Genomic DNA, 7,500 nt, shown 5'->3' on the forward strand with positions numbered 1-7,500 from the left:
TACACTTACACTTACACTTACACACACACACACACAGACACACACACACACACACACACTCAAACAATTCAACAAAATAAGCAAACAAACAAACAAACATATAGACACACAGACAGACAAACAAACAGACACACACACAAAACACATACATATGCTCAGTACGTTAGTAACACAAAAATAAAAGCTTGTATTGAGATGTAAAGTATATGGATATCAAAATCCCGGTCACAAAAAAAAAAATAAAAAAAAAAAAAAAAAAAATAAAAGAAAGAGGGGAGGAGGGGGAGGAGGAAGCGGAGGATAAGGAAGAGGAGGAGGAGGAGGAACAGAAGAAGAAGAAAAAGGAGGAGGAGGAAGTAAGAGTAGAAATAGAATAAAAGGAATTGGAAAAATGAAGAGACCGAGGTGAGAACGTGCTTTACGAACAGAAGGAAGAAGAAGAAATAGAAGAAGAAAAACGTAAAAAAACAAAAAAACTCACAAATCACAAATAAATGTAAAATATACCAAATTATTTACATACAGACACAATCGTTTTTCTTTCGACATTCCTCCTCTACCTACTCGATCCATCCTATATTGGGTTTTCGCACAAGCCCCCCCCCCTCAATCCCCCCCCCCCCCAACTCGTTATTTGAGAGAGACCTTCACAATCACAAAACGAAGCGAGAAGGTTTGGTGGCGAAACGAAGAGGTTAAGAAAGTGGATTTCGATAAAGTTTTTTTTACTTTTTTTTCTTGAAATATCTTCTGCAAGGCCATTCCTGCGAGGGGTCGACATCGTAACGGAATTCAAATGCCCCAAAATGCATATAAGAAATGTTGCCTGTGTTTATATGTTGTTGTTTTTTTCCGTTTTTTTTTTCTTTCTTTCATTTTTAAGATTTTCTATTATTTTTCTTTTATTTTTTTGAGAGAGTGAAAAACGAGACGGTATGCGCTATCGACGTGACATTTTTTATTTGGGTTTATTCAAAGCTGCTGAAAAAAAAGGTAATAGAAAAATAAATGAAAGGCGAAGAATAACAGAGAGAAGGAGAGAAAGAAGTCAATGTGACGATGTGACTTAGAAATTAAACATAAATTGAATTAGATAATGATGATGCATACCCAGAAATCAAATATAAATTTGAATTAGATTGTTATTATGGAGACTAATAAATTAAATATAACCTTGAATTCACACCAAATTAGTAAATCACATCTGAACACGAATAAATAAATGAATAATCTGACAAAAGAATGGAACTAAATTGATTAAAAAAAATGATGAACAGATAAAATGTAACTTACTATGTCACTGAATATATGAAATACCAAATGCAAAATCAATGTCTAACGTTTATTGTCGTGTATTGTCAAGATGAAATAATATTAGAAAGGAAAAGAAAGAAAACAGAAACAGAGAATAAACATAGGACGAGAAAATTCAAACAAGATAACGTAGATGACAGAAAAATAATATGATTAATAAATAAACATAAAGTCAGACGCAACTCAAAACCCAGTGTGGACATTGTTTGAATGATAAACAAACAAACAAACAAACAAAAAAAACAAACAAACAAACAAACAAATAAATATATACATACATATAAACATGTATTAGATATATAATTACCAGAAGGAACCAACGTTTCGATATTTCTGAAACCTCTTCCGTCTCTTGGAACACGGAAAAGGGATTTCAGAGAATTTTTTTCGAGATTTTAATTGATTATTTAAAATTATCTGCCGCATCAACAACTAATGGCATTAGCATCAAATACCTTATTTAGATTAAACCGTCAAAAATATTCAAAACGTTAAAAATCTATATATAAATGTCTCATCAATAAGAATAAATAATAAAATACTGTACTAAAAATAAAAAAGCATAACTATTATGCATTAAATGTAAAGAAAGAAGTGTGTGTTTGCTCGGAGTGAACGAACGAAGGACCGTCGGTCTGTTGCACTATGCTCTTTCTCATTCTGATTTCATGCATTCTGTCTTTCTTCTGCCCTCCCCAATCCCTTGCCCGTTGTTGTCGTGGGGGGGCTTAGGAGGCGGAGACTGGGACCCAATGATGGGGAACTCCCCAACCTTGTGACTCAGCCCTCGACTCAAATAATTTTGCATGGTCTTTTTTTCCTTCCCACTTTTCGTTTCTGTCCCTTCACCAAACCCTTCAGCTATCCACCTCCTAAGGTGTGAGAGCCGTGCTGAAAGGATGAAAGGCTGACTTTGTGCCAGTCCTGAACGACCTGAGGGAGCCATGGGCACGGTATTCCTCTGATTTAGTTACCTAGCCCTTACCCCTCAAGGGGACCCTGAGGGGTGAACTGTTTTTATCCCCATCATAACCCAGGCTTACCATGGCCAGTAATGAAAACATATCCCCACTATTAGGGGCAATGAGGCTTGCCCCTTTATCAAATAGCCCCAATGATGTAAACCCACCCGATTCCCTGACCCCAGGCTCTCCTTTGACCACGGCTCCGAACACTGCAATAACTACCCCCTCATCATGCCTACTAGTACAGTAGCCAACAATCAACCCTTAAGGAACATTTCCACTCTTCCGGCATGCTCAACTTCAACACCTCTATCCCCACAACCTCCAACATCAACCACACCATCCTCCCTTATTAATACCTTACAGCCTTATTGCCCACCTCTCCATAACACTACCTCCCTCAACACTACTCCATCTTCGTCACGCCCCCGCCCTTCTACTACCCCTATCTCTACAACAATCTTGAATACTCTCTTTAGCGCAGCCAAATGGGACCGATTTTTCGTGATCCCTCCCACAGCTCCCTACTCTGACAACACCCTTCTCTTCCAACAATGTCTCCAAAAACAAGTAGGTAAAGTCTCTTTCCGTAGCCGACCCGACCGCTCCCGTCTTGTCACAGTAACATCCAAAAACCAAGCTATAGCATTAACAAAACTAACTGACCTATATGGTAACCCCATCCTTGCAGAACCCCATCCAACCCTCAATACTTGCACCGGAACAGTTTCAATCTCCCCAGCAAATTGCCCAATCTATGACAAAGATTGGTCAGATTGTGGAGAAGATCTACTTGCCTGTCTCACAGACTATGATGCAACATCAGTACAATGCTACTCCATTCCCCCCAGAGGTCATCGAAAGAAACCCACTAATATAGCCAAAATTACCTTCCGTAGACATGACCTTCCCTTTAACGTCTACATAGGAGGAGAATCCCTCCCTGTTCGTCCATACCAACCTCCTCCACGTCAGTGCCAAAATTGTTGGCGTCTAGGACACCCAGCCAAACATTGCCGTTCCACAGCCAGATGCCCACTATGTGCCCAACCTGGCCATACCCGATCTAACTGCCCTGCACAATCACGCACATGTGCCAACTGTGGCGGCCCCCATAATGTATTTTATAGGGACTGTCCCACCTACAAATTTGAATCTGAGGTAGCAACTCTCAGATTCAAACTTGGACTCACACTACGTGAAGCCAGACAGGAAGCACATCGACGTGGTTTCTCTCTTACTCCTTACTCCAGTAATACTGCTCATTCTACCAATTCTCCTAAACCCACCCCCCCTACATCCAACTCCCCCTCTTCTACCTCCTATCTTCTCTTCTCTCTTTAACACACACACACACACACACACACACACACACACACACACACACACATATATATACACACACACACACACACACACACACACACACACACACACACACACACACACACACATATATATATATATATATATATATATATATATATATATATATATATATATATATATATGTGTGTGTGTGTGTGTGTGTCTGTGTGTGTGTGTGTGTGTGTGTGTGTGTGTGTTGTGTGTGTGTGTGTGTGTGTGTGTATGTGTATGTATATGTATATGTATATGTATTTGTATATATATATATATATATATATATATATATATATATATATATATATATATATATATATATATATCTGTGTGTGTGTGCATAATTTATCTTTTTTTTCAATATTGGTTCCTTTGTCTCTTTATCATATATTTTTTTTCTCCTTGTATTTCTTTTGTTCTTGTTTATTACTATTTTCTCATCTCTTATCCATTTATTTTGTTTTCCATTTCCTTTGTCCTTTTCCCGTTACTTTTATTTGAGAAAATCACTACAATTCCATCTTCATGTTCTCCGATTCTCTTTCATTCCTTTTGTATTTTTGTTGTCTTTGATTCCTACGTCTCTAGCTTCCATTTTTCGTCCTTTCATTAACTTTTCTAGTTTTCTATTGCGGTTTTTAACTTCTCTTCCCTTTTCATTATTTTTCTTTCTCATTCAGTCTTTTTGTATTCTGTTCAGCTTTTCAGTTCCTCGTCTTTTCCTTTCTTTTTGCTTTTGAACTCGTCTTTTCACATAAATAATGAATGTGTAATAATGTCAATCATTAGCTCTACTAAGGTTCAGAAATGAAATGAAAGATATGATTATATGTATATATATGTATATATATATATAAATATAAATATAAATATATATATATATATATATATATATATATATATATAAATATATATATATATATATTAAAAATGAAAGCAAACCAAAATATTTGTTAGACATAAAGCGCCGATTGAAAAAAGTGAATTTATTTAGGGAAATACAAGAATATCGGATGAAAGTATGAAAATAGTATCAGTATTCTGAATTATAATAGTTTTTTATACTACACCTTTTGTGATTGAGTTTTTACTGCTTTTAATAAATGCTGATAACGGCAACAATGAGATTTGAAGAGGAGAGTAGCTGCATTAGTAATAAATGCAGCAGTAAGAATGATTTTGAAAATTACTATTTCATTAACAAGAACGAGAACAGAAAGTCCGATAATCTCTTATCATTATATTGTGGTGGTAATACTGAGACAGTAATAATGAGAAAAAATGAGAATAATAAGATAATAATTACCATAATAATTTTAATGAGATAGTGATGGTATCAGAGACAATCATGATAGCAGGTGTAATATTAATAATGAATATATTAATGCAATGCTGAGAAAATTGTGATATAGAAAATCTTAAAGGTAATAGGAAAGATAGCTGATAATAATGATGATAAACGATAATGATGATATGATGATAACAATTATGATAGTGATAAAATAATAACAGTGGCAATTTCATGATAACAAGCAGTGATATCAATAGTTCCAATATTGCAAGTTATCATAACTATGTAATTCCTATATTGCTGTTGTTGATTAATAAATCAACAACAGCAATATAGGAATTACATAAGATCCACTTTAATAACAACAATGAAATTATTCTCTTCTTACTGATTTCTCGTTTCATATATATATATATATATATATATATATATATATATATATATATATATATATACATATATATAATCATTTCATACTTTTTTTTTTCATTTCATACTTTTTTCCATTTCATATTTTTTTTATTTTTCATTCCATACTTTTATATTTCTCATTTCATGTTTCTTATTCCCCAGTTCATATGGGTATTATAGATTAAAATATCGTATGAGCGTTACAATATCGTTCCAATATACGCAATAGAGGAAGTTTAGGGAGATTTGCAACATAGAAAGTGGAGCTCACTTTGTTTATACTCTGAAGGCGATAAATTTCTTGGTCCGGTTATGAACACCTATTGCTGTCACGTCTATATATCGTGTGGAAAATGTATAGGGGAAGATTGTACAGTGCTAATAAAAATAGATAGATTGGGCATATCTTAATGCTATAAAGGTGGGATATATCTTGGGATTTTATTTTTTTTTATTTTATCTTTTTTTTTTTTTGGCGGGGGGAGGTTAAAGGGAAATATAATAAATGAGGGAAGAAAAGAGGGAAGATGAAAAGAGAAAGGTTGAAAGAGCATTGGTTCGAGTTGGCTAACCTACCTTGGGGAATTCCCGAGCGTTATTGCATGATAATTCACGGTAAAATGCATGATCGGGATGAGATTATATAGTCTAATAAAGGTTTCCATCATTATTAATGCTTACGAAAGCGTAAGAGGGAGAGAATGTATAAGAAAAGTGTGTAGTGTGGGACGGAAGAGGGGGAAGGGAGAGGGAGGTGGAGGAGGAGAGGGGAGGTGAAGAGAAGTGAGAAGATGGGAGGAAGAGGAGAAGGAGAGAATGAGGAAGGGAGATGGAGGAGGGAGAAGGAGGAGAGAATTACAGGAATGTGAATAGAGAGATGATGAAAATGGAGTAATGAGAAGTAAGAAGGGAGAAGGATACGGAAAAAGAAATAATGAACACTGAGTAAAAACTATCGGAAAAAAAAGAACACATAAAGAGAGAAATAAAAAGAAAGAACAGTTAAGAAAAAAGAAAGAAAGAAAAAAAAAAACGAAAAACGAGGAAAGAGAATGAACAAAGAATAGCACACAAAATAAAACGAGAGAGGAAGACCAGTTGAAAAAATATAAGAAATATGGAGACAGCGGCGCGGGTTGCCGACAAACAGGACGCATGGCCTATTCTTCGAGATTTACTGAACGATTAACAAAGACAGACACCGCGATCCATGGCATATATTTTGCAAGCTGATCCTGCAGTAGCAACAACTGCAATTTCGCGAAGTGTATCGGAGGGTTAAAGGGATTTTATATCATTTTTGTTGAATTATTTTACAGGAACGAAATCCGTGTCGGGTTACGTGAATGAAGAGATATGGGAGGAAGCCAGATAGACAGAGAGGTAGATAGATAGGAACATCGATGGATAGATAGATAGAGAGGTATATCGATATGTACATCAATAGATAAGTAGATAGACTGAAATACTGGAGAGAGATAAGAGGAGGGCAAATAGATAGAGAGGCACCTAGATAGGAACTTCGATAGACAGATAGATAAAGAGGTATGTACACCAATAAATAAATAGATTGGATATAGCGAGAGATGAGAGGAGGGTAGATATACAGATAGGTAGATGGACAGAAACATCGATAGACATATAGATAGAGAATTATATAAATAAGTACATCGATAGACACACGGATAGATATGTAGACAGACAGACACAAAGGTCAAAAGAGAGATAACTAGGTAAACAGACAGGTAGACAGACAGTTCAAAATCTACCTGCATTTTATCTTCAGACTTGATAATGAACTCCAGGAAAATTTCTCAGCTGTTGTTAAATATTTCAGTATATCTGCTATGTGTATATTTGGCTTTTCTGAGCTTTTATCAAAAGGCTATAGTGTTTTCTTCTTCATAAATAGTTGAACTGAAATATAGGCATATAGATAGTGAGAGTTAGATTGAGATAGACAGATCGATAGGCTGATTGATGGACAGACAGGCTGACTGATGGATAAATAGATAGACATATAGATAGACACACACACACACACACACACACACACACACACACACACACACACACACACACACACACACACACACACACACACACACACACACACACACACACACACACACACACACACACACAGAAGAGAGAGAG

The sequence above is a fragment of the Penaeus monodon genome, chromosome 2 (assembly GCF_015228065.2).
Source record: "Penaeus monodon isolate SGIC_2016 chromosome 2, NSTDA_Pmon_1, whole genome shotgun sequence".
NCBI lineage: Eukaryota > Metazoa > Arthropoda > Malacostraca > Decapoda > Penaeidae > Penaeus > Penaeus monodon.